Source organism: Lathamus discolor, chromosome Z, assembly GCF_037157495.1.
Source record: "Lathamus discolor isolate bLatDis1 chromosome Z, bLatDis1.hap1, whole genome shotgun sequence".
NCBI classification, from domain to species: domain Eukaryota; kingdom Metazoa; phylum Chordata; class Aves; order Psittaciformes; family Psittacidae; genus Lathamus; species Lathamus discolor.
The window spans coordinates 66,143,031-66,167,169 of NC_088909.1; the positions used below are offsets into that span (position 1 = coordinate 66,143,031).

The 24,139-nt window shown below is 38.9% G+C and overlaps 1 long non-coding RNA gene across 1 annotated transcript; it reads right to left on the reverse strand.

Annotated features, from left to right (window-relative positions):
- Nucleotides 1-656: 656 nt before the first annotated feature.
- LOC136005057 (uncharacterized) lies at nt 657-23,434 on the reverse strand. Its single transcript, XR_010608673.1, has 3 exons — nt 23,238-23,434; nt 2,592-2,633; nt 657-765 (listed from the first exon to the last, which is right to left on the reverse strand). It is a non-coding gene; the product is annotated as an uncharacterized LOC136005057 (long non-coding RNA).
- Nucleotides 23,435-24,139: the final 705 nt, after the last annotated feature.

A 24,139-nucleotide genomic window follows, 5' to 3' on the forward strand; every position in this document is an offset into this window, starting at 1 on the left:
CAGAGTGGGGATATCATGGAGGGAAAGGTGTTCCATGCAGCATAACCAGCCAGAAAAAACACCATCCAAAACCTGCTGAAATAAGCAGAAATTTAAAACATTATAGCTCTCACTCCGGCCACAGGTCAAAAAAGTATTTCTCTGATGAGCCTAGTATAGCAATTATGTTATCTCATGATGAATTCCTCACAGAATGTTTGTGCTAACAAATGTTTTCCATGGTTGCTCTGGCTTGAGTGAATAAAGCTTTACGTTTAGGAAGAAATGAAGGGTCAGATGTAATTGCAGATAAATGGTATGGAAGGGCCCAGTCTGTTATCTACAAACATGGCATTGCATAACATAACTTTGATGCCTGAGTCAACAGAACACCTGAAGATGTAAAGCAGATGGGAAGCAGATGCCCTCCTCATCTCCACAGCTGATACCCTGCCCCAGCCCATGCCTGTGTCTCCATTTCCAAGGGAGAAAGAGGGCAACAGAGTAACATTTGTGCATGAGGATTATTTTACAGGGACAAATAAAATATATACTTTCAGGAAAAGGAACAAGCAGGATTGACAAAATTAATTAAAGCTTAAGAATTCTTATAACTAAGACAAAATCTAACAGTAAATCAAGGTTTTACTGTAGCTCTAGATGGTGCTCACCTAGATGTTTCTTCCAGCTGATGATATCAGAGCAGTGATGCAGTGGAAACATCTTGGTGTGCAAAGTAGGCTGGGCTTGTGTTACTCCAGCTGATAATCAGCAGGACCCTCTCTTCTGAAAAAGGGTGGTCAAATAATTTTGAGGAAAGGAAAGTATGTATCCACAATGTTTTCAATGCAAACGACGCCCCCTACAGAGCTGAAAATTGAAATGAACACAAAGGCTTTCTAAATTTAATTGGGGGAATATTAAATTTAAAAAAAAAGATGTTAAATCAGAAAGAATACTTCTGAGATACAATTCTGCTGTAAAATGAGGATCAGAAGAGGAATGTCAGCCAGAAGTAACATCCAAGCAGAATGTTAATTTTGTTGTAATACACTACATAGACTATTTAATGATTTTACAATCATTTAAGGTAAAGAGCCTTTCTCTTTACCTTAAATGATTGTAAAATCATTAGTTTTACACACTGAAGAATCTATCATTAATTTAGTTTAATTTTCTGACTTTCTTTCCTATTCACAAATTTTAGCTTTATCAAATTACAGACTCTGAATTATTTCTATGTGTTTACTGCCAGGGAGTTTTGTGAAGTCCCTACTATTCACTCATTAAAAACTTCTGGTTTCATCCCCAGGCCAAGCACAGTCAAACTCTTAATTAAAACTGCAATTAAATAAATTGAGCCAGTGTTTTTTTTTTATGTAGAATAAATATTAAAATTCTAAAATATTCAATATATTAATTGTTCTAGCAGATTAATAATGAAAATTTGAAACTGTTTGATCCATGTGATTTCAATGTTGCTAAATTAGATCTCTGTCTCAGAATATATGAAATACTTTTTAAAAAATCATTATGATTGTCAAAACTCAAAGACAAAGAGAAGGCAGAGAAGAGAAGAAGGAAAAAATATCAGAAAGCTGAAAAAGCTGCTGGAGAACATGTAGACCAATTTTGCCTTTTAATTTCTTTAAGAAGATAAACTGGAGGTTGCTGTATTAAAAATGTTTAAAATGAAAGTTGCATACAAACAGGAAACAAAAAGATTATTTGTGGTCTGGCTTTGCAAATTTGAAGAATCTGTTATTCTATGCAATCACAAATAGAAAGATTAGAATAATTTTTAAGTATGGTTTATTATAGCCAGTGAAACTTATCTTTTCTGGGTGGAGAACATATATTTCTGGGTGCTATATTTGGTTATAGTGTAGCATCTACTATAATAGAGTAAACCATCTTTTCATCAATGGCAAATGTTCCTTTATACTATTGTTTGGTATATTGTAGATATATTGGTTTCAAAACTGACTGACACAATGCTGAATGTACCTGTGTTGTCTCACCATTAATGAAAGTATCACAAACAAGAGCATATTTTCAAACCAGGGCAAATTGCCCAGATTGCTCAAAAGTCTGACACATTGAATTAGTAATTTTGAGAAATTTTCATGGGATGAAAATTCTCTAAAGCTTTCAGAGAAGATGAGTTTTCATCATATGAAAGTCAGCATTAAGAGTGACAAAGGGATTAGTGGTCACAAACAGATTTAGATTAATCAGTTCTCGTACTTGCTCCAGTCCTCTTGCCCTGGGAAGAACAAAAAGAGGTAAAGAAAACTCCAGACTACGTATACATATCCATATGGTGATACAACATGCAGATGGAAAAACCTTGTGTTCAGGACACTGAAGAATGATTTCTTAGTTCACTTAACAAGTTCATGTATTTGCTTCTAGTAGTGTCAGTGCTGTGTTGAACCAAACATCTCAGAACACTCTCAATAGATTTCAGAAATCACAAAGAAAATAAAGAAAAATCACAGTAACTACATCAAATAGGAAATTATTAATGGCAGTGATAGTTTTAGCATTAGGAACACATGATGCAGATGGTAAGGGGGAAATGAGGGATGAGTCTCTGCTGTGCTTCTTACCAGTGGTCAGGAATGTTGTCACAGGTGGAATGACGCACTTCACTTGTAAAGAAAGAAATAGCAATATATTTATTGATACAAATTGGGACAGTGGCTTAACAAGATTCTATGGTGAAGGTACACTTGATTATTTATTGCGTAGAGGACAGGATCAGACAAAACTGTCAGGGAGACCCTTCTGTTGAGTCATGAGTTTCAGAAAGAAACCCCTTGCATTCTGAACTCTCTGAAGGGAGTTTTGTGCAGCTGGATCCAGACTTAGTTCCAGACTTGGTCAATGGTTAATTTCTAAATCAAACACAGAATCACAGAATGATAACTTGGTTTCCATTGGAAGAACCTTAAAGATCATCTAGATCCAACCTCCTTGCCACAGGCAGGGACACCTTCCACTAAACCTTGCTGCTCAAAGCCCCATCCAGCTTGGCCTTGAACACTTCCAGGTATGGGGCACCCACAACTTCCCGGGGAAACTTGTTCCAATGTCTCACCATTCTCACAGTAAAAATTCTTTCCAAACATCTAATCTAATTCTACCCTCTTTCAGCTTAAAGCCATTACTCTTTGTCCTATCACTATCTGCCCTTGTAAAATGTCCCTCTCCACTTTCCTTGTAGGCCCCCTTTTAGGTATTGGAAGGCTCTTATAAGTTGTCTCCAGGGACTTCTCCAGGCTGAACAAGCAAAATTCTCTCATCCTGCCTTCATAGGAGAGGTGCTCCAGCCCTCTAGTCATCTCTGTGTCCCTCTTCTGAGCTTGCTTCTACAGGTCCACATCTTTCTTGTTGTGCTGGGAGCCCCAGAGCTGGATGTTGTACTCCAGGTGGGGTCTTATGAAAGCAGAGTAGTGGGGTAGAATCACCATCCTCAACCTGCTGGTCACCCCTCTTTTGATACAGCCCAGGATGCAGTTCACTTTCTGCAAGCACATACTGCCAGCTCATGTTGAGCTTCTCATCAACTAACACCCTCAAATCTTTCTCATTAAGGCTTACTTCCAATCCACTTACTGAGTATGTGATGCAATAAGGATTCTCTCAACCTCAAAAAGTAACTCTTAGAGGCATGCCTCTAAAGAGAGTTTCCCACCAGTGGTGTTTTCCATCCTTCTTCACTCTCTCCAACACATAGTGTATCTCTTCTATATCATGATGAACGATGATTAGAGTGAGTATACTGGATGAGAAATGATAGAAAATCCAGGTACATGCTTTCTCTAATACACTGAAGTTCCTGTTAATTGTTTTGGCTCCTGCCTTGATTGAGGCATTTGCAGCTTTTTGGTTTTTCTTATGGTATGTGGAGGAATTACTTCACTACCTACTATCCACCAAGTACTGAAACATTTTACTTCTTTACTTGGTCCCTGATATTTTCAGGGTGGAAGCTCAATTTCTGCTTTCTTTAGCATTTGTCATACTTCTGCTGCCACCTCCTCCAGCTTCTCAGAGCAGGTTCCTTTGATCAGAATATAATCTCTATACTTTAATATAGTTTCACGTCTTGGGATGTGAGACTGACTGTAAGAGTTCAGCAAGTGTGGCAAATATATAGAAAATATAAAGGAAATATAAAGAACATCTCTTTTACATCTAGGGCTGCTATCCATGGTTGCAAAGTAGCTTTGTAAAGTTTTCAGTGTTTGGTACAGTGACTGTATTAGCATTCAGGCACCAACAGTCAATACACCACCTCCCATCTGGTTCCTGAGCTAGCCAGAAAGGTGAGTTACATTGGGATTGGGTTCTGATGGTAATTTGACATTTCTCCGAATCAGCTATAACTTCAGAAATTCCATTTCAGGCAACAGTATAAATTGGATATTGTGATACATCAGTAATTTTTGAATCAGAGAGTGCAGGGACTGTGTGAAGTACATGCACTACAAGCTCCCAGTTTCTACTAGAGTTGTGATCGATGCTCAAGCCAAAGGACCACACACTACTACTATTCAACAACCACCAGGTTCATCCATTTAAAACACTGAAATCTGTAATATTTTTGTGATGGCTTTTAATTGCCAAGCAAATAGTCAATATGTGCTTCTCTCCTGGGAGCTATAAAGTGACCTTGACAGTTTGGCACACAACAGTTTCTTTGATCACACTGCTAATCTTAACTCTTTGCCACCCAGATTGCATGCCTAACTTCTCAGGATCTTGTTTTAGAATTGAAATTTTTGCTACAGCATCTATTAAAAACTTGACCAGTTGTCAGTGAGGATCGACTGGAATTAAAATGTATGGGTCATCATAACCTGGTGAGGTTAGTCTCATGTCTGTTTTCATCGTGAAAAATTTTCCCCTACTGTCCAATTAGAATCTCCCTGGAAGTGACATGTACTCATTACCCCTCTTATTTCCACATGACTCTTTGTAAAAAGGAAGTCTATGACTTTTTTGAAACCACCCTTTAAATGCTTAAACACAGCGATAACATGTCCACTGAGCCTTTTTTTCAAGGCTGAACAAGTCCAGTTCCCTCAGCCTTTCCTTACACGGCTGGCTTCCTAGTCCTTGGATCATCTTTATGGCCCTTGCCTGGACCCTCTCCAGCCTATTTGCATCTTTTTAGCATAGCAGGAGCCAAAACTAAACACAGTATTCCAGATGTGGCCTGGCAAGTGCTGAGTAGAGTGGAATAATGACTTCTTTACCTTGGCTGGTGATGTCTTTGTTGGTGTAAACCAGCTTTCTTTCTTGTTGGGTTTTCCTGTTGGCTTTCTTTGCCACAGCAGCACATTGTTCACTCATATTGAGTGTGTTGTTCAGCAGGACCCCCAGTCCCTTTCCACAGAGCTGCTTCCCAGTCAGGTAGATCGCATCCTGTGCTGCACTCTTGGATTTGGTTTAGCCAGGTGCAAGACCTTACCCTTTTCCTTGTTGAACTTCATACGGTTGTTTGCACACTCTTCCAGCCTATCCAGGTCCTCCTGCAGGGTGGCTTTCCCTTCAGAATTGTCCACTTCCCACTTTGTTTAGGTATCGCGGCAAACTTGGTCAGGGTACACTCGATGTCATCTTCCAGATCATTTATGAAGATATTAAACAATGTTAGGTCCAATATTTATCCTTTGAGAACTCCGCTACTGACAGATCCCCAGTTTGGAAACAAGCTGTTTATCACTACCCTGCAGGTATGGCTGGCCAGCCATTTTTCCATCCACCACATAGAGAACTTGTCTAGACCATAACATGTCAGTTTCTCTAGGAGGAGGCTGTGCAAAACCGTAGCAAAAGCCTTGAAGAAATCCAGGCAATGTCCACTGTTCACACCACATCAGCTGAGCAGGTTACTGTGTTGTAGGAGGATATTTGCTCTGCAAACATGATTTGCTCGTGGTGAACCTGTGATGGTTTTTCCCAATTACAGCCTTCATTTGAGATGTGATAACCCTCTGAATGATTTACTCCATTACCTTCCCATGGACAGAAGTAAGATCGATGAGCCTATAATTTCCTACCAAATATGAAAGAGCTTATAATTTCGTACCAGAGGTAGAAACTGTCTGAGCATACAGGGATGGATTTGGGGCTGAATCTGAATACTAAGGGCAACCAGAAAGGCTTTTACAAGTACATCATCAAAACGTGAAGACTAACAAAAATGTGAACTTGCTGCTGAATGTGGCAGGGTGACAAAAGACATGGAAAAGGACAAAGTACTTAGTGCCTCCTTTGCCTCAGTATTGTAAAACTTGCCATCAAGAATCCTAGGATTCTCTGAGAATCCCCTGAGACCCTTAGAAAGATTTGGAGCAAGGAAGGCCCTTAGTGGAGAAGGGTCAGATTAGAGAATATTTGAACAAATTGGACTTCTACACTTCCATGGGACCAGATAAGATACGTTTACAAGTGCTAAGGGAACTGGCCAAGGTCGTTATCAAGCCACTGTCAGTCATCTTTGAAACACTGCAACAACTGGGATAGATGCCTGAGGACTTGAAGATAGCAAATGTCAGAACATCGCTCCTGTCTTTACCAAGGACAAGAAAGAATATCCAGGCAACTACAACCCAGTGAGCCTCACCTTGATTCCTGGAAAGGAGATGGAGCAAATAATCCCTGAAATCCTTTACAAACTTGAAGGAAAAGGTGATGTTAAGTAGTCAGCATGGATATATGAAGGTGAAGTCATGCCATGACAAACCTGATAATATTCTGCAGTGAGAAGATGGACAAGGTGGAGAAGGAAGAAGGCAGAATGTGATTTTTCTTGGCTTTAGCAAGGCTTTTGACACTATTTCTCTCAAGATTCTTATGAAAAACTGAGGAAGTACAGACTAGATATAAGGGCAGTGAACTGGAAACTGTCTATCTATCTGAACTGTCAGTTCAAAGGATTGTGGATCAACGGTACAGAGACTAGGAAGAGGCCAGTAACTAACAGTGTACTCCAAGTTCAGTACTTGGGTCAATACTGTTTAATATCCTAATTAATAACATAGATAATGTCAGAGAGCACACCTTCAGCAAGTTTACAGATAGTATGAAAGTGGGAGAGGCAGTTGATATGCCATGTATTTGTGCTGCCATTCAGAGGGACCTTGACATAGTGGAAACAGTTATACATGAATCTTGTGAAGTTCAATAAATTAAAATGCTACGTCTTGCACTTGGGAGATAAATAACCTCAGACACAAATACAGGCTGAGGGTTTATTAAAAAAAAAAAAAAAGGCAGCTTGGCAGAGAAGGGCATCAAAATCTTCACAGACACCAAGCTGATCATGAGCTAGCAATATACTATTAATATTAATAAATATTATAATGTATATACTTGATGGGGAAGGGAGGCAGGGTTAAGAAGACAGGGGTAAACATTTTCAGTTTTTCCATGCCAGAACAAGAGGCAATGGGCACAAATTAAAATGTAAGCAATTCAGCAATTCCATTTAAGCATAGCTTGTTTATGGTGAGGGTTGTCAGACACTGGGACAGGCTGCCCAGGGGGCTTTTGTAGACTCCATCCTTGGAGACATGCAGAACCCAACCAGACACAGACCTGAGCAACCTGTTTCAACTTTAAGCATGTGGGCTGGATGAGATCATAGAATCATAGAATAGTTTGGGTTGAACAGGACCTTAAAGATCATCTAGTTCCAATGCCACTGCCATGGTGAGGGGACAACTTCCAGCAGACAGGAGGATCTTCCAACCTCAGCCGTTTGGTTGATGACTAGCTGCCTATATCAGCAATTGGCTAGCACTGAAAGATTCTTTCATAAATTATCTTTCAGTGGATGAGTTTTGGTGTAATTACTTTCTTGTTGTCAAATCTGATGTACTATACATTCTTCCCTCCAGTATAAATGCAAGTTTATAATCATCTTAAAGCTGTTGCTACACTCTGCCTTCAGCAATGTACACCTTCTTTTAAAGTTTATTTTTTAATTCAAATTGCAGTTTGCTTTTTTTTAAATCTTGCTTTTAATGGGTGAATATTTGTATTTCCTAAATCCACTCAGATTATATAAGTTGTGCAACTGAGACCTGTCTTTCACAAAACCTTATGACTTCAAATAAAACAAAAGACTAGAATAAAACAATTAAGTTAAAATTTCCAACCCATGTCACTGCTTTACTGCCTATTATCACCTGCTGGCAAATATAATTTTGGGACTGCTTATGTTTTATTTCAAGTTTTTACAGTGATTATAACAACTGAGGAAAGGTAACAGGAAAGAATTATGCTGAACAAGCTATATTCCAGTCTTTAAAGCATTGCTAGTTTTACTTTCAACACTTATTCTGTTAAAAAAAGAATACAGATAATCCTTCTTTTCCTACTTTTCCTAGTTTATTGCCCTTTTCCCACTATCTAAAACTTTTCAGTGGTAAATGGAAGGACATACTACTTTCTTGTTATAAATTCACCTATTATTTAAAAGCTGAAATTTCCAAAAGTTATTATTGCTGTTGAATAGGCATTAAAAAACCCATAAAGTTTTGTAGATATTCAGTGACCTTTATAGCAAATGACTCATCTTTACAAAGATATTTATTGCATTTGAAGCTACTAAAGAATGCTGTTCTTATGCAAGATGACTCCCCATCTTTTCTGTGTCACTTAGGTCATACACTGAGTCATCGCTAGTTCTTCTGGAGACGTTTGCACAGCCCTTCTGTGATAAACCAAAGTAGAGATATAATGATATTTTATTTGTTTTTACTTCATGTATGCATGTATGTTAGGCTATATTTTAGCCTTTAGCCATGATGAATACCAACAAGGAGGGTCCTAGTCACAGTATTTTGTCAAAGAAAGATCTTCCGAATTCATGATATCTAAGCAGTTAAAATGTAGAGCTAAATCCACAGGGTGTAATATCAAAAATAATTCTTAGCATACCTTAATTTGGCAAGTGTCTGAAATAACCCAAGTTTATATTTCTATCATGCAAAAAAATTCCTCCTCAACTCTTGCTCATATCTATATCATCATATTCCCAGCAATGAAAAATCTTTGGCTTCTCTTGACTTTTTCTGAGAGACATAATCCATAGATACTCAAACAGCAGGATTACTGAGAATGGCATCATCCAATAGACAATAAAAAGAAACATGCAAAACACCAAAAACACAAACACCTCTCAAAGAACAACGCTTACATCCTGCTTCAACACCTTATAATCAGTTGTGCTAATGTAGAAAATAACCAGCGCTTTACTTGCTGAAGTCTGTGAATCTTTTTATTAGCCATTAAGCTCCTCCCATATATGTACCTGTGTATTCACATGGCAATAGATCACGAAGGAGAGACGGAGTGGAGGTAAGGAGATACTTAGAAATAATTTTTAAAAAGTCCAGAGTGGTAGTCAATCTTGAGCATTTTCAAACTGCTTTTGCTTCTAAATGCCTATGGGTTTTTTTATTGGTTTTATTTTTTTGTTGTTTTGTTTAGTAGAATGCTCTTTAAACTCATGAATAATGTCATTCACAAAATTAGTTCTTCTCAACTCAGCGAGAAACACCTAATTTTAAATAAAATGTCCTCATATTACACAGATTACACTTCAAGTTATTTCTTCAGTAACTTTCTTCTGCATTTGAAAGTGCACCTTGATAGGTAAATAAGCAAAACCCCCCACATTTTACTTGAAATATGAGGGTGATGCATCTCACATTCTAAGATATCTATGTGATTGGGTGGCCAAACAAAAGAGGTGGTTGCTCAGAAATTGTTGAATTTCCACCCTTCAAAATTACTCAGAACTGGACTGGGCAGGGCCCTGTGCAGTCTTGGACACACTCTGAGCAGAAGGTTGGACTACGTGACCTCTGGAGGTTGCTTCTAAACAAAATTATTCTCTGATTCCATATGCTGAGTTAAATATATACATTACAATGATAATGTTTTCAGCCCCAGAGGCATTCACTACTTATCAAATGCTAATGATACAAAGAACACAGGTGACATTTTTCCAGAAAAAAGAAATCATGTAATTAAAATATTGCTATTATTGCTGACATTTACTCTGAAACTCAAGGTGCCAAATGCACAGTGATGAGCTTTCCAGGTATTTTGCTTGACAGAGGATATGTTTCAACTCAATGATTATCACCAAATCATTCCCTGATCTTCAGAAAACCAGAATAGGTTTAAAAGTTTATGGAAAAAAAGCATATACACAGTTATCTGAAGAGAAGTGGGGGGGTCAGGGGGAACTGTTGGCTGGTATTGAAGGATCACTTGTTCCAAGCTCAGGAGTGTTGCATCCTGACTAGAATAAAATGTGGCAGGAAGGCCAGGAGACCTCCATAGATAAATAAGGAGCTACTGAGGAAACTTGAAGGGACAAAAGAAGCTTATAAAAGATGGAAGCAAAGACAGGTAGCCTAGGAAGAATACAGGGATATTGTCCAGGAATCTAGAAACCAGGTCAAGAAACCTAAGGCCCTGTTTGTTAGAACTAAATCTGGCAAGGGATGTGAAAGACAACAAGAGGGGCTTCTGTAGGTATGTAGAAAACAAAAGACTAGGGACAATGTGGACACTTCCCAGAAGCTCTTGGGAGAACTGGCTCTCCTGGATTTGGGGAAGGCTGAGATTCTTAATGCCTTCTTTGCCTCAGTCTTCACTGGCAAATGCTCTGACCACAACACCCAAGTCTTGGATGGCAGATGCAGGGACTGTGAGAATGAAGACACCAGGCCCAATGCAGAAGAGGATGTAGCTCAAGATCATCTTAGGAACCTGAACATGCACCAGTCCATGAGACCTGATGAAATCCATTCACGGGTCCTGAAGGAGCTGGCAAATGAAGTTCCTAAGCCACTGTTGATTTCATTACATTTGAAAAATTCTGGCAGTCAAGTGAAGCTCCCGATGTCCGGAAAAAGGGAAATATAACCCCCATATTCAAGAAGGGGAAAATGGATGACCTGAGGAACTACAGACCAGTCAGTCTCACCTCTGTGCCTGGCAAAATCTTGGAGCAGATTCTCCTGGAAGGCATGCTAAGGCACATGAAAAACAGCAAGGTGCTTGGTGACAGCCAGCATGGCTTCACTAAGGGGAAATCCTGCCTGATCAATTTGGTGGCCTTCTGTGATGGGGCTACAGAACTGATGGACAGGGGCAAAGCCCATGACATCATCTATCTGGAATCGTGCAAAGCCTTTGGCACTGTCCCACACAACAACCATGTCTCTAAATTGGAGAGACATCAATTTGATAGGTGGGTCACTCGGTGAATAAAAACTGGCTGAATGGCTGAATGCAAAGAGTTGTGGTCAACAGCTCAATGTCCAGCTGGAGACCAGTAACAAGTGGTGTCCCTCAGGGATTGGTGTTGGGACCAGTCTTGTTTAACATCTTTGTCACTGACATGGACAGTGGGATTGAGTGCACCCTCAGCAAGCTTGCTGATGACACCAAGCTGTGTAGTTTGGTAGATACACTGGAGGGAAGGAATGACATCCAGAGGGACCTGGACATGCTTCTGAGATGGGCTGATGCCAACCTCATGAAGTTCAACCATGTCAAGTGCAAGGTCCTACACCAGAGCTGGAGCAATCCCAGGCACAGCTACAGCTTAGGCAAAGAAGAGATTCAGAGTAGCCCGGTGGAGAAGGACTTGGGGGTGCTGGTCAATGAGAAAGTGAACACAAGCTGGCAGTGTGTGCTTGCAGCCCTGAAAGCCAACCGTATCCTGGGCTGCATCAAAAGGAGCGTGACCAGCAGGTTGAAAGAGGTGATCCTGCCCCTCTACTCTGCTCTTGTGAGACCTCACTTGGAGTATTGTGTACTGTTCTGGTGTCCTCAACATAAAAAAGACATGGAACTGTTGGAACAAGTCCAGAGGAGGGCCATGAGGATGATCAGGGGGCTGGAGCACCTCCCATATGAAGATAGGATGAGAAAGTTGGGTCTGTTCATCCTGGAGAAGAGAAGGCTGCATGGAGACCTCATAGCAGCCTTCCAGTATCTGAAGGGGGCCTACAACGATGCCAGAGAGGGACTGTAGTGACAGGACAAGGGGTAATGGGTTAAAACTTAAACAGGGGAAGTTCAGGTCTAGATATAAAGCAGAAGTTCTTTCCTGTTAGGATGGTGAGGGACTGGAATGCATTGCCCAAGGAAGTTGTGAATGCTCCATCCCTGGTGGTGTTCAAGGCTAGGCTGGACAGAGCCTTGGGTGATATGGTTTAGTGTGAGGTGTCCGCGCTTGTGGCGGGGGAGCTGGAACTAGATGATCTTAAGGTTCTTTCCAACCGTACCTATTCTGTGATTTTATGATTCTAAGAGATAAATCAGTTAGTCTGACAGAAAATTACAGAGAGGAACACTTACAAGTGTGGTCTTTTCACCCAATAGCTTTTGGAAGGTTATGAAAACTAGCCACTTTCTCCACGTTCCATGATGCAGTTTGTTTTTTCCAATTAATGTAACAGGTTTGCTTACCTTCAGAGCATGTAGAAAACCCCCAGAACCTACATATTAAAATGGCTAACTTGGTGAACTTTATGCAGTTTTTATTGCCAGTTTTCTGATGATTTTTTTTCATTTGTGTTAAAATCCCTAGATCCAAACTGTACAAACATTTCTGGGGACCAGCTGTTACAGCAAGATGTGTTTGAGCAGGGTTGATTAGAGATGAACAGAAAATAGCAGTCCTTGCCTGTGAAAATTCTAGAGATTTAAAAAATCATTCCAGTCTTTACTAGGAGGGTGCAAATATTTGACTTAAAGATTCTCATTTTAAAAACAGAGAGAAAACTACAGAAAAAAAAAGAAAGTAAACAGTAACCAGCAACCTCCACATTTGTTTAGAACATTTGAAATTAAAATTATTCCCAAATCATTCCATCAGTGTAAACTTTGCTTTCTGATATGAAAAATCCTTCCTAAATGTTAGACTCCAACTATCCTTCAAAGCCATTTTTGCTGTCAGAGCAGTTTTAAGTAAAATCATTAATATATTTCCACTAGAATGGAAAACAGTTCTTTTACATCTCCCCGAAACACTGTATCATAAAGACAGCTTCCATTTTGTTTTCTACTCTTCTACAGGATTTGTGTGCAGTGGGTTGGTTGGCTTTTAAATGCTGTATTTAGGAGCAGGAGCCTCTGCTTCTTTAGGGGTATTTCACTAAGGACCTTTGTAGACCTTCTCAGGGCAAAAGGGAAAATTAAAGCAGGAAGCCATAAAAAACCCCATACTATGATACAAATGTGATCAACTAATGATATAACAGAGACAGTAATGAGAACCAAAACTGGTCATTTGTGATTGTTGGTAAGGGTACTGGCACATGGGAATGGTCATTTCAGTAGGATAACCTGATCATGTACTTTGTCGAATGGGATGGCAAGAAAAAGGGACAAGTCACAAACAAAATAAACAGTAGCACAAAGCTGACAGACAAACAGAGACAAAACCAAAAAATAAACCTGGTCAGTCGCACTAACTGAAGGGCTACAAAACAGCTAAAATATCAGCCAAACAAACTAAAAGCAGTACAGAGTGAAACTTATCCCAAAGACTACAGCCGTTAGTTTTCTAGAATTAATTTTGCCTTCTTCCTAAATTACCGATTACTGTCACTGTACTTGTGTCCTGGTTTCAGCTGTAGTGGTTATTCTTTTTCATAGTGGCTGGTGCAGTGCTGTGGTTTGGCTTTAGCCTGAGAATAATGCTGGTAACACACTGGTGTTTTAGGTGTTGCTAAGTAGCACTTACTCTGATCAAGGACTTTTCAGTCTCATGCTCTTCCAGTCAGGAGGGCACAAAAGCCAGGAGGAAGCAGAGACAGCACACCTGACCCAAACTAGCTAAAGCGGTATTCCATACACATCATGTTTGGCATATAAACAGGGGGGAGTTACCCGGAAGGGCTAGATCGCCTCTTGGGTCAGTCTGGGTATCAGTCAGTGCATGGTGAGAAATGGTATTGTACATCACTTTTGTTTTCTGATTTTTCAGTTCTTATTTTTGTTTTGTGGTTTGTTTTTTTTTTTTATTATTTGTCTGTTTGTTTTCCTATAAGTCTTATCAGTATTTTTATTGTCGGTATGCTTTCTATTATCACTATATTGTATTTTATTTTAGTTGTTAAACTGTTCTTATCTCAACCTGTGGGTTTTCCATTCTTTCAATTCTAATCCCATCCCACTAGGGGAAGGTGGGGGAGGGTGGGACTTTAGCAAATGGCTGCATGGTACTGAATTACCAGCTGGGTCTAGACCAAGACAACATTCATCTTACATCATTGATACAAAGATTTATTCTGCACTGCTTCTACAGACTGAAGCAATGCTGCTGTAACCACATTGTTGAAGTGTGTGCTAAAAAAGTTTGTCCTTCTTGTGCCTCTTTTTAAATTCCATTATTTCACAAGAACTTTCTCTGATGTCTAATATAAAGTATTTCATTATCATCATCATTCTTCCTAAGCAAGATAACTGCAAGGATTATCTGTTCCAGGATTTTTTTCTACGCACTAATTTTCTCAGATGCAAGGTCTATCCAAACCGTCTGAGATTTTGTTTGCTAAAAGAGCCCTACAATTTTGCTTGCAGGTGTTAAAAGTAAATCTTCTCTTGAAGGTTTACTCTAAGGTTCAGCTGCAGGTTGCATTGACATTTTTTTCTTGTTTGTTTTAATTTAATCACCATTATGTTGCTGTCTTGATCTAGTGCCTGCAAAGATAGGATTAGTAGTGCTGTGTGTACAACTTTGCAAAAATAGTTACATACTTTGTATGAGCCACTTCCATTAGTGGTTAAAGACAGCACTGCAGATAGGAACACTGCAAAAAATGGTAGGCAGTAATAATTTTCTATACTTCTCCTCTTTCCTGGTAAATGAAATGCACAGACATGAAAAATTATATTTAATGAAGCTGCAAACCTGTAGTAAAGGACAACTTGAAATTGTACCGGTCCCAGGAATTTCTTCAAGGATATATTCTGAATCAAATCATTTCAATCCTTCAAGAACAGCAAATCAGTTTAGTCACTAAACTACCCAGGGAAAAAATGTAGCATATGTTATTCCACATCTTCCAGGCTGTGAATACAAAATATGGATACAGCTAAGTCTGACACCCTCTTCAGACCTTAAACCAGAATAAATAATAATAATAATTTTAAAAAATTTGCTCTCCTGAAGTACAAACAATGAAATGTTTATTTTAAGCTGAAGAGTATTTTTCCTTTCCAAATATATTTTGCTCTATATTTTTCCAAATTTACCTCCAGGCCTTCAACATCTCTCTCCTTATTGCTCACAACTGTCTACTAAAATACTGAGTTGTGAAACACTCACTTCTTGTACCTGAGGCTATTCTGGTTCTTCCTTTTCTGTTCTGCATATAACTTAGTGTGGATAACAATGTCAGCATGAGATTGCTCTTTTGTACTACTGGCCAGTATACTCATTGAATTAGAAAAAAAACAACCCTGTACTTGCTGAGTATACCTGCTGTGCCTGTAACAGCATGCTTTGTCTGAGCTCTATGACCCTTCTCTAATAAGCATGGTAGGAAGAGGAGAGATGCTAAGAAAGTAATAAATATTGTTCTTACACAGCTCATTAACATATTTTCTGATTATAGCCCAGCACTAAGCATAATTGAAGGTCAGTATTAGAAATATCTTAAATCAATATTGATATGACTTTCAGCATATTTGCTCTGGACATATTTGCTCAGCCCAGAAAGCCAATTGTATCCTGGGCTGCATCAAAAGAAGCATGACCAACAGGTTGAAGGAGGTGATCCTGCCCCTCTACTCAGCTCTTGTGAGACCTCGCTTGGAACATTGTGTGCAGTTCTGGTGTCCTCAACACAAAAAGGATATGGAACTGTTGGAACAAGTCCAGAGGAGGGTCACAAGGATGATCAGGGGACTGGAGCACCTTCTGTATGAAGACAGGCTGAGAAAGTTGGGCTGTTCAGCCTGGAGAAGAGAAAGCTGTGTGGAAACCACCTAGCAGCTCTCCAGTATCTGAAGGGGCCCTGTAAGGATGCTGGAGAGGGACTCTTCATTAGGTACTATAGTAATAGGACAAGGGGTAACAGGTTAAAACTTAACCAGGTGAAGTTTAGATTGGATATAAGGAAGAAATTCTTTACTGTAAGGGTGGTGAGGTACTGCAATGGGTTCCCCAAGGAAGTTGTGAATGCTCCACCCTTGGCAGCGGGGTTCAAGCTAGGTTGGAGAGAGCCTTGGGTGACATGGTTTAATGTGAGGTGTCCCTGGCCATGGCAGGTGGGTTGGAACTCGATGATCTTAAGGTCCTTTCCAGTCCTAACTATTCTATGTTTCTATGACACAGATCAATCGTAAATATCAAATTCACAGTTTTTAAGCTCATTTTATTACTTGCTGTGGGATCCATTACAACAATATTCTCCCTTCCGCAGATGGGCTCTGTGGCTTTTCTCGTGCAGTTATAGACCAGTATGTGTAAGGCTGTACAGCCTGTCTATAAGCCTTTCTTCACCAGTGTCTGAAGTTTTCCTTAGGAATGCATGAAACAAATTGTTCTTAGCATAGTTCTGTTGCTTTAGGGAAAAAAACAAATGTACTCATGTCCCTGACTCCCATGCCAGTGTAGCTAACACTGCATTCATTTACATTGCTAGGAATGCCTAAATTTTGTCTAAATTTAGACATCTAACACACAAATTCCTACTGGTCTTATCACTAATTCAGCGGCATCAGTGCTAATTGAGCTGTTGGTAGATATTCTAGAGGCTGATGGGGGCTAAGGACTCTGTACTAGCATTCTTGCAGCTGCATTTGGAACAGGTGAAGCAGCACTAGCTCAGAAGAGCTTTCTTGCTGCAGTATCTGAATGTACATAAGGCCTGAAAGAATTATAAATGGTACTAAACTCTGGCAATGAGATTAACATTTCATTAGATTCAACAACAAATATTTAAACTCTGTTTGTTGTCATAAGATACAGTTGACCTGCATTGGAGATAAAATTTTGCAGTATGCCCATGTGCCTGATCAAGCAGGAGAGGAAAGCAGGTGTACACTGGGATGTTTCTCGATTACTAGCACAGTACACAGCTGGGTTATCACTGCATTCTTCAAGAGCAGATACATTCACCCTTCAGAGTGGCAACATCTCAGAGGTGAAATGATCCCCAGACAGAATGAAGATAAGCTCCTGGTTTCTGTTGCATAACTCTCCTTAGGAAGACCATTTAGCTACACTATTTACCATCCTGATGGGAACGACTTTTTTCTCAGCTCTGTGTAAGAATAAAATCAGGATATTCAGCTAGAGGAGAAAAGATATATATAGTTGTAGTTCCCCATGTCTCTTCCTATATCCCAACATTTGGAGAAACACAGCTAAACTTTTTGTTTTCATTTTTAAAGCATTCAACTAGCATTACCTAATTAACTTAGATACCACCCCCTTAAATGTTCTTTTTAGTAAGCAGGCAATAGGGCTTGACTTCTGTGTGCCATCTCTCCACCTGTGAAGGCTCCATGAAAAAGAGAGGTGACTGTAACCTTTTTAATCTAACCAAAATAACAATAAAAGACATCATATGGGAATATGCATTTTCTTGATCTTATATAAATTACCACAAAATTACTATAAATGTGTATATAAAAGTGACAGATTTTTTTCTCTCAGGTTTTCTGATAATAATGTAATTGATTCTGTTTGCTGATAAGTAGGACGCAGTGGGAGTGAAGTATGGAAGGAACACCAACAACGACCTTCTGTTTGTCTCCCCAACACAAATTTCTACTTCTAACTCCATTTTATGGAATAGGGAAAATGGTGTTATCAGGAGTTATTGTGAAATTGACTGTGATAACTCATATGGTAACTATGTCATCACTGCTTGCCACTAGTGCAATTACACTTTCTGCCGCAATATATCTTCTATTTGCATATAAGTTAGAAAACCAACGACAGATAAATAATGTATCTTTCTAAATTTCTGAAGACAGAAGTCTTGAACTGCACGCACAGAAATTAAATAACTTCCTAAACAATGCTAGATGGTGCTGGAAACTCTAAACCTGTCTTTACGTTCGTTATAGGATAGACAAACTTTTGAAACCATGAAAGAAGGATTAGGCACAATGAATAGCAATAATCTCTCCCCAGACTATAATAGGCATGATTACATAAGTATGTATGTCATCATGGGGTATATGAGACCATGCAAAAACAAATATTTCCTCTTCAACATGGGCAGTTATCTTGCATAACACAAAGAGTGTGTGACTAGAAGACAGAAGCCCATGTCTGTATACAGGGACTAACCTCTGTTTGACTCAAAAGGAGAGCTTTTTCACAGCCTTCAGGAAATGGAAAGGGTACGGGGGATAACACTGGAATGACAACACATATCTCTGCTGCTTCCTCATCACAATCCATTTCTCCAAATCTCTGATGTTTTTGTTGTAATTTCTCCATATGTGTTGTATACACACAGTATAAAACTTTAAAAGTAATGATCAAAAGAGATAAAATTATACTTCTCTGAGTCTGGACATTTTAAATATTAAAAAAACCTTTTAATCTGTTTTATAGAGATGCGATGAAGCCAAGTATGTATGTATAATATGAACAGAAGTGGAATGTAAAACGTTAATTTTCTTATATTTTCAGCTCAGTTCATCCTCTACTGATGCACTCCAATCTCTCAGACAGAATATAAAGCTAGACAACTCTGGCAATGAGCCAGTATGACAGTTTCAACACCATTCATATTTGTGAGAACTGCTTTAGACTGCATTTAAACTTTAAATAATCCTGAGTATGTTGATTCCAACTGTGTTGCAGCTTCACTGTATAGAGTGGTTTTTTTTTAATTCAGATACTGCTAGAAATTAATGCAACTGATACAAAACAGTTGTTATGAGGAACTACATACCAGACAATTATTTACCATAAGAAAACAGATCTACTCTGAGACATTCATTATTGGCTACATTTTAAAAGTATATTAAGAGAAATACGGATGGCAAAAAAAAAAAAAAAAAAACCAACAAAAAAGCAACAAACCACAAGAAAAACAATCTACATAGCAAACTAGGAATAATGACCATTTACCCTTTAGTATTCCACTTTTGCCTCAAGATTTCAATATCTGTAGTTTTACACACTGTTACACAACATACATAAATGGTATAACTAGAAAAACTTAAAAATATTAACAAAATCCCTTTAAATCATAGCAAGCCTAACGATGCATTCACACAAAAAAATACATTAGAAAAATTTTCTCTCGATTATTAATTTTCTTTGCATCACTTGGATTTCTTTTATACCTTATTTCATGGTATAAACTTTTCATGACTTTCAGGTAAATTTTTCATCTCCTACTTGAAAGAAAGCTTGCCCAGGCACTTATAACAGCAATGCAAAATCAGCAGTTAAATCATTATGTTCTCAGCTGTACTGAAGTCATGTTATTGAGCTGCAATAATTTTCAGATTCTAGCTCTTACCTCTCAACATACTGCCTTACATATTATCTCTGTTTATGTTGCATTTTCACAGGCAGAAATCCTGTAACCCTTTTAGAATCAGCTCTGGTCTCAGAACAGGACTGGCGGTCCTAAGGGTTAGTCACACTGCACTGCTACATGCTCCATTTGTCATAGATCCTGAACAGTTGCAGAGAAACTGTAGAGTGCCATTTGACCATAGTTGTCCAAAAGCTTTTGGCACATTTTTGAAACTAAAAGCCATGAGAATGCAAGAACTGACAGAGATCAGTTCTCTCCAGCTTTGTTTTACAGACAGTCAATAAGAGCACCCTGAAAAGGTTTTCTAGATAATTTACAACAGTATGATTTTTTTTTTCATTTCTTTATGATATTTATATCCAATCCATATAAATACAGAATTTCATCACAGTCTAGGCATAAAACACATATCAGGTAACAGTCAGGTTATCAGCAGATAATCTAAGTGTCATATGCATTTGAGCGAATTTCATCAATATCAAAGTTTAGTGTAAATTAAATATTGGTAAATTGTTAAGCTGTGCTGGAGTTAATTTCTGGTGGTGAAGTATTAAATAAAGCCTGAAATACTTCTGTCCCATGACAGGCATGCTCTATATGTTTTACTAAATTATTCATTTCTAATAAAAAAATCAAGTTTCATTAAAATCCTATTTCTTGTTTAATTGGTTTATAAAGGCATTGCTTTTAAATTTCTCATTTTCCAAGTTATAATTTGAATCAGTTTTGATTAACCTAAAATTGCACAACAATTTTCCAAGAATGACCTAAGAACAGGAATAGTACTTTCTATACCAGGAAAAAACATTTTCATTACTTTAAAGCCTATACTACACACTCCATATAGGACTATGAGAATAAAATAAATAACTAAAAAAAAAATAAAAGGTTGCCAATGAGAGGACATTCTTTCAAGTACAGCTAGTGAAATATATGGCCTGTTTGTTGTAAACCCTAGTCTTGCACAAGATATGCCAAGGGGTTTTGTTTTTTGGAAAAAGCATTGTCAATGAAAACAGTGATCTAACATAGTGATAAGAGTCTCTGATAAGGGAAGCAAAACTTGTAGTAAATGCAATGGCATATTACTCTTGGGTCTGTCTAAGGTGTATGCTCCAGAAAAGCATTTCAAAAGCCAGTGTCTAATAAAAATCACGAAATATGAAATGCGCATGAGAAAATAATACATATTTCCACTTTTCTTTCATAGGGGGGCTGCCTTTTCTCTGTGGAATTTAACATTTTTATGAAATGACATTTATTTTTACTGTGTTTAACTTCCTAGTAACAAGGGAAAGACTTTGAAAAGTGGTCATTTTATTATGTTTTCTCTTGAAATGTGGGTTGATATGTGAATCATAGGGAAAAAATAGAACACATTTAAGTCTTAATTTATTTAGCCATGGAGAAAAGGAAAAATGAACAAATTCTTTCTGGTTGGATAGCAGCCCTGAGAAGATCTTAGGGGTGCTGGTCAAAGAGAAGCTCAACATGACCAGACAGTTTGTGCTTGCAGCCCAGAAAGCTACTGCATCCTGGGCTGCATCAAAAGAAGCGTGACAAGTAGGCCAAGGGAGGTGATTCTCCCCCTCTACTCCTCCCTTGTGAGACCCCAGTTGGAGTACAGTGTTCAGCTCCAGGGTCCCCAACATAAGAAGGACGAGGACATGTTGAAGCAAGTCCAGAGGAGGGCCAAGAGGATGATCAGGGGGCTGGAGAACCTCCCCTATGAAAAGAGGTTGAGAGAGCTAGTGTTTAGCTTGGAGAAGTGAAGGTTCCAGAGAGACCCTATAACAGCCTTCCAGGCTGTTGTAAGCAGGCCTTACAAGAAATCTGGAGAGGAACTTTTTGTGAGGGCATGTAGTGACAGGACAAGAAGGAATGGCTTTAAACTGACAAAATTGATTTAGATTAGACTGTAGGAAAATAATCTGTACTGTGAGAGTGGTGAGACTCTGGAAGAGGTTTCCCAGAGAAATTGTGGACGGGCCCTGGGACTATGCAAGTATGCAAAAAAGCCAGGTTGGATGGTGCATTGAAGAACATGGTCTAGTGGAAGGTGTCCCTGCCCATGGCAAGGGGGTTGGAACATAATGATTTTTAAGGTTATTTTCAACCCAAGCCATGTCATGATTTTGTGATTCTTTCTACACAAAACAGTCATCTTCAGATTTTTCCTTTTAAAGCAATTCCATTTTTACAAAGACTTCTGAATTTTTTTAAATTTTTAATTATGGATCTCTATGTCATCTAAGGAAAGACTAAATGAAGTCCTCAGCTAGAAGCTAATATAGAAACAAATGTTTATTTACATATGTCTTTTAGAAGAAAATCATGTTTTCATATGAATCAGGAAAGGGTTAAATCCAGACATGTAATTCAGGAGAGCATTCAGATTTTATGAGTTGAAATGATTGAGCTAAGCTAATCCTTGGAACTTTTCCTTGTCCAGTGGGAGTTTCTTACAGAGTTTCACGGATGTTTTTGTATTGGACATTCTCAGTGGTAGTCACAAGAAGATACAGAAGAAAAGGAAAATACTGTCATATTTCTGCATTCTACAAACAGTACTGCTTTGCCCCGCAGAAAGTGGAACTTTTACAGACATGTCTGAAGGACAGGGTTTAATTACAAAGGTATGTTGTTACCTTTTTTTTTCTTTTTTTTTTTTTTTAAGGGAAAAAGAGGGAAAGATGTAGGGAAAAAGAAGCTTCTTTGGTATATATCGTACCCAATGTAATGTCTGGAAAATTTACGTTTTTATTTTGTCACATAATTTGGAAGCAAATTGTATCTGTGTAGCATTATCTCCAATTGTTTCTGCCAGTCCCAGCTATGCTATCAGTTTAGCAAAACCAACTCTTATGCACTAATTATTTACTCTGTAGTTAATGTCTGTTTATTTTTTTTAGAAAGGCCTGCTTCTGCACAGCACTTAAGCAAGCATTCTGAATTCCCAGAAGTAAATTTGTGGTTACAAATTAATAGGTGGGAAAGTCCAAACATATTCTTGTTTAACGAGCTTAATTATGAACCCCAGGTTTCACATTTAATGAATTGCACAGGGTTCTGTATGCACAGGATAATTTTTTAGATATTATCACTCTAATATTAAAGACATGTGTTTGTTTTTTCTTAAACGACCAATGGTTTTGTGGGACATCTGCCTGCTATGATAATTCGCATACTTCTTTCCCAGCTCTCAGTACTGCCTTCCTCAGAAATTTTATGTAAGGCTATGAAAACTGGCTTCAGAGAAACAGCAAATGAAACCTTACCAAAAAAAGTAAAACGATCTGTCACAATGTGCAGCATTTTATTAATTATGATAATTTGATTAGCATCAAAGCCATACTTAACTTGGAATTAGAGTAACTTTTAGAGAAAGATTTATTTATTTATTTTTCTATTAAAAAAAATAAACAAACAAACCCACCAAATCCTCCTGGAATTTATAACACCCTTTGGAAATATTTTCAATTACCCACTGCAGTCTTTAGTTCAAACTGACAAATATTTCTATCCTTCAGCTTTGCTGTCCTGCAGGGGGGCTAATGAGGAAACGCACTCACACCAGAAACAGCTGGCTGATGCACTGGTAAAGAAGATCTCAACTGGTACTGCCAGGAAAAAGTGGCAGGTCATGGTAGTCGGGGACTCTACTTCAAAAGGGACAGAAGCACTCACCTGTCAGCCTGATCCAGTCCCGAGGGAGGTGTGTTGCCTATCAGGGGCACGGATCAGTGATGTTGTAGAGAGGCTGCCTGCTCTAGTAAGTCCCATGGACTATTACCCACTTCTAGTGATCCATGTGGGTGCTAAGGATATAGCTAGCAGTAGCCTGGCGAACATAAAGAAGGACCAAAGAGCCCTGGGAGAGGTGGTTGCGGGCTCTGGAGCTCAGATAGTCTTTTTGTCAATTCTCCAGGATAAAGGGGAGAACCAAGAAAAAACTAGGAGGATTGGCCAGGTTAATAAATGGTTAAAAGGGTGGTGTCATAGTCAGGGGTTTGAGTGTCTTGAGCATGGGACCCAAGTTTGTAGGCCAGGTTACTGGGGGCTGGTGGAGATTCTCTGATGAAAGAAGGGGAAGAGTGGTTTTGGTAGGAGGCTTGCCAGGCTAGTCAAGGATGCTCTCCTGGGTTCAGCAGTAGCAGTCATTTTTCTCCTTCTTAGTAGCTAGTGCAGTGCTGTGTTTTGATTTTTTTTGGCCTGGGAACAGCGCTGATAACGCCGACGTTTTTAGTTGCTGCTCAAATGTTTGGTCTGGCCAAGGACTTTCTGAGCTTCATGCTCTGCCAGGGAGGAGGGGAAGCTGGGAGGAAGCAGAGACAGGACACCTGACCCAAACTGACCAAAGAGGTATTCCATACCACAGCACGTCATGCCCAGGATGTAATGGGGAGTTACCCGGAAGAGCTAGGGCACCTCAGGGTTGGATGAGGTATCGGTCAGTGCTCAGCTGGGGGGAGTGGGGCGAGTTATTGGTCGGCTGGTGTTGAGGTGTTATATTGTTTCCTCTGTTATTTCCTTTATCATTATTATTATTGGTGGCAGCAGTAGTGGTCTGTGTTATACCTTAGTTACTA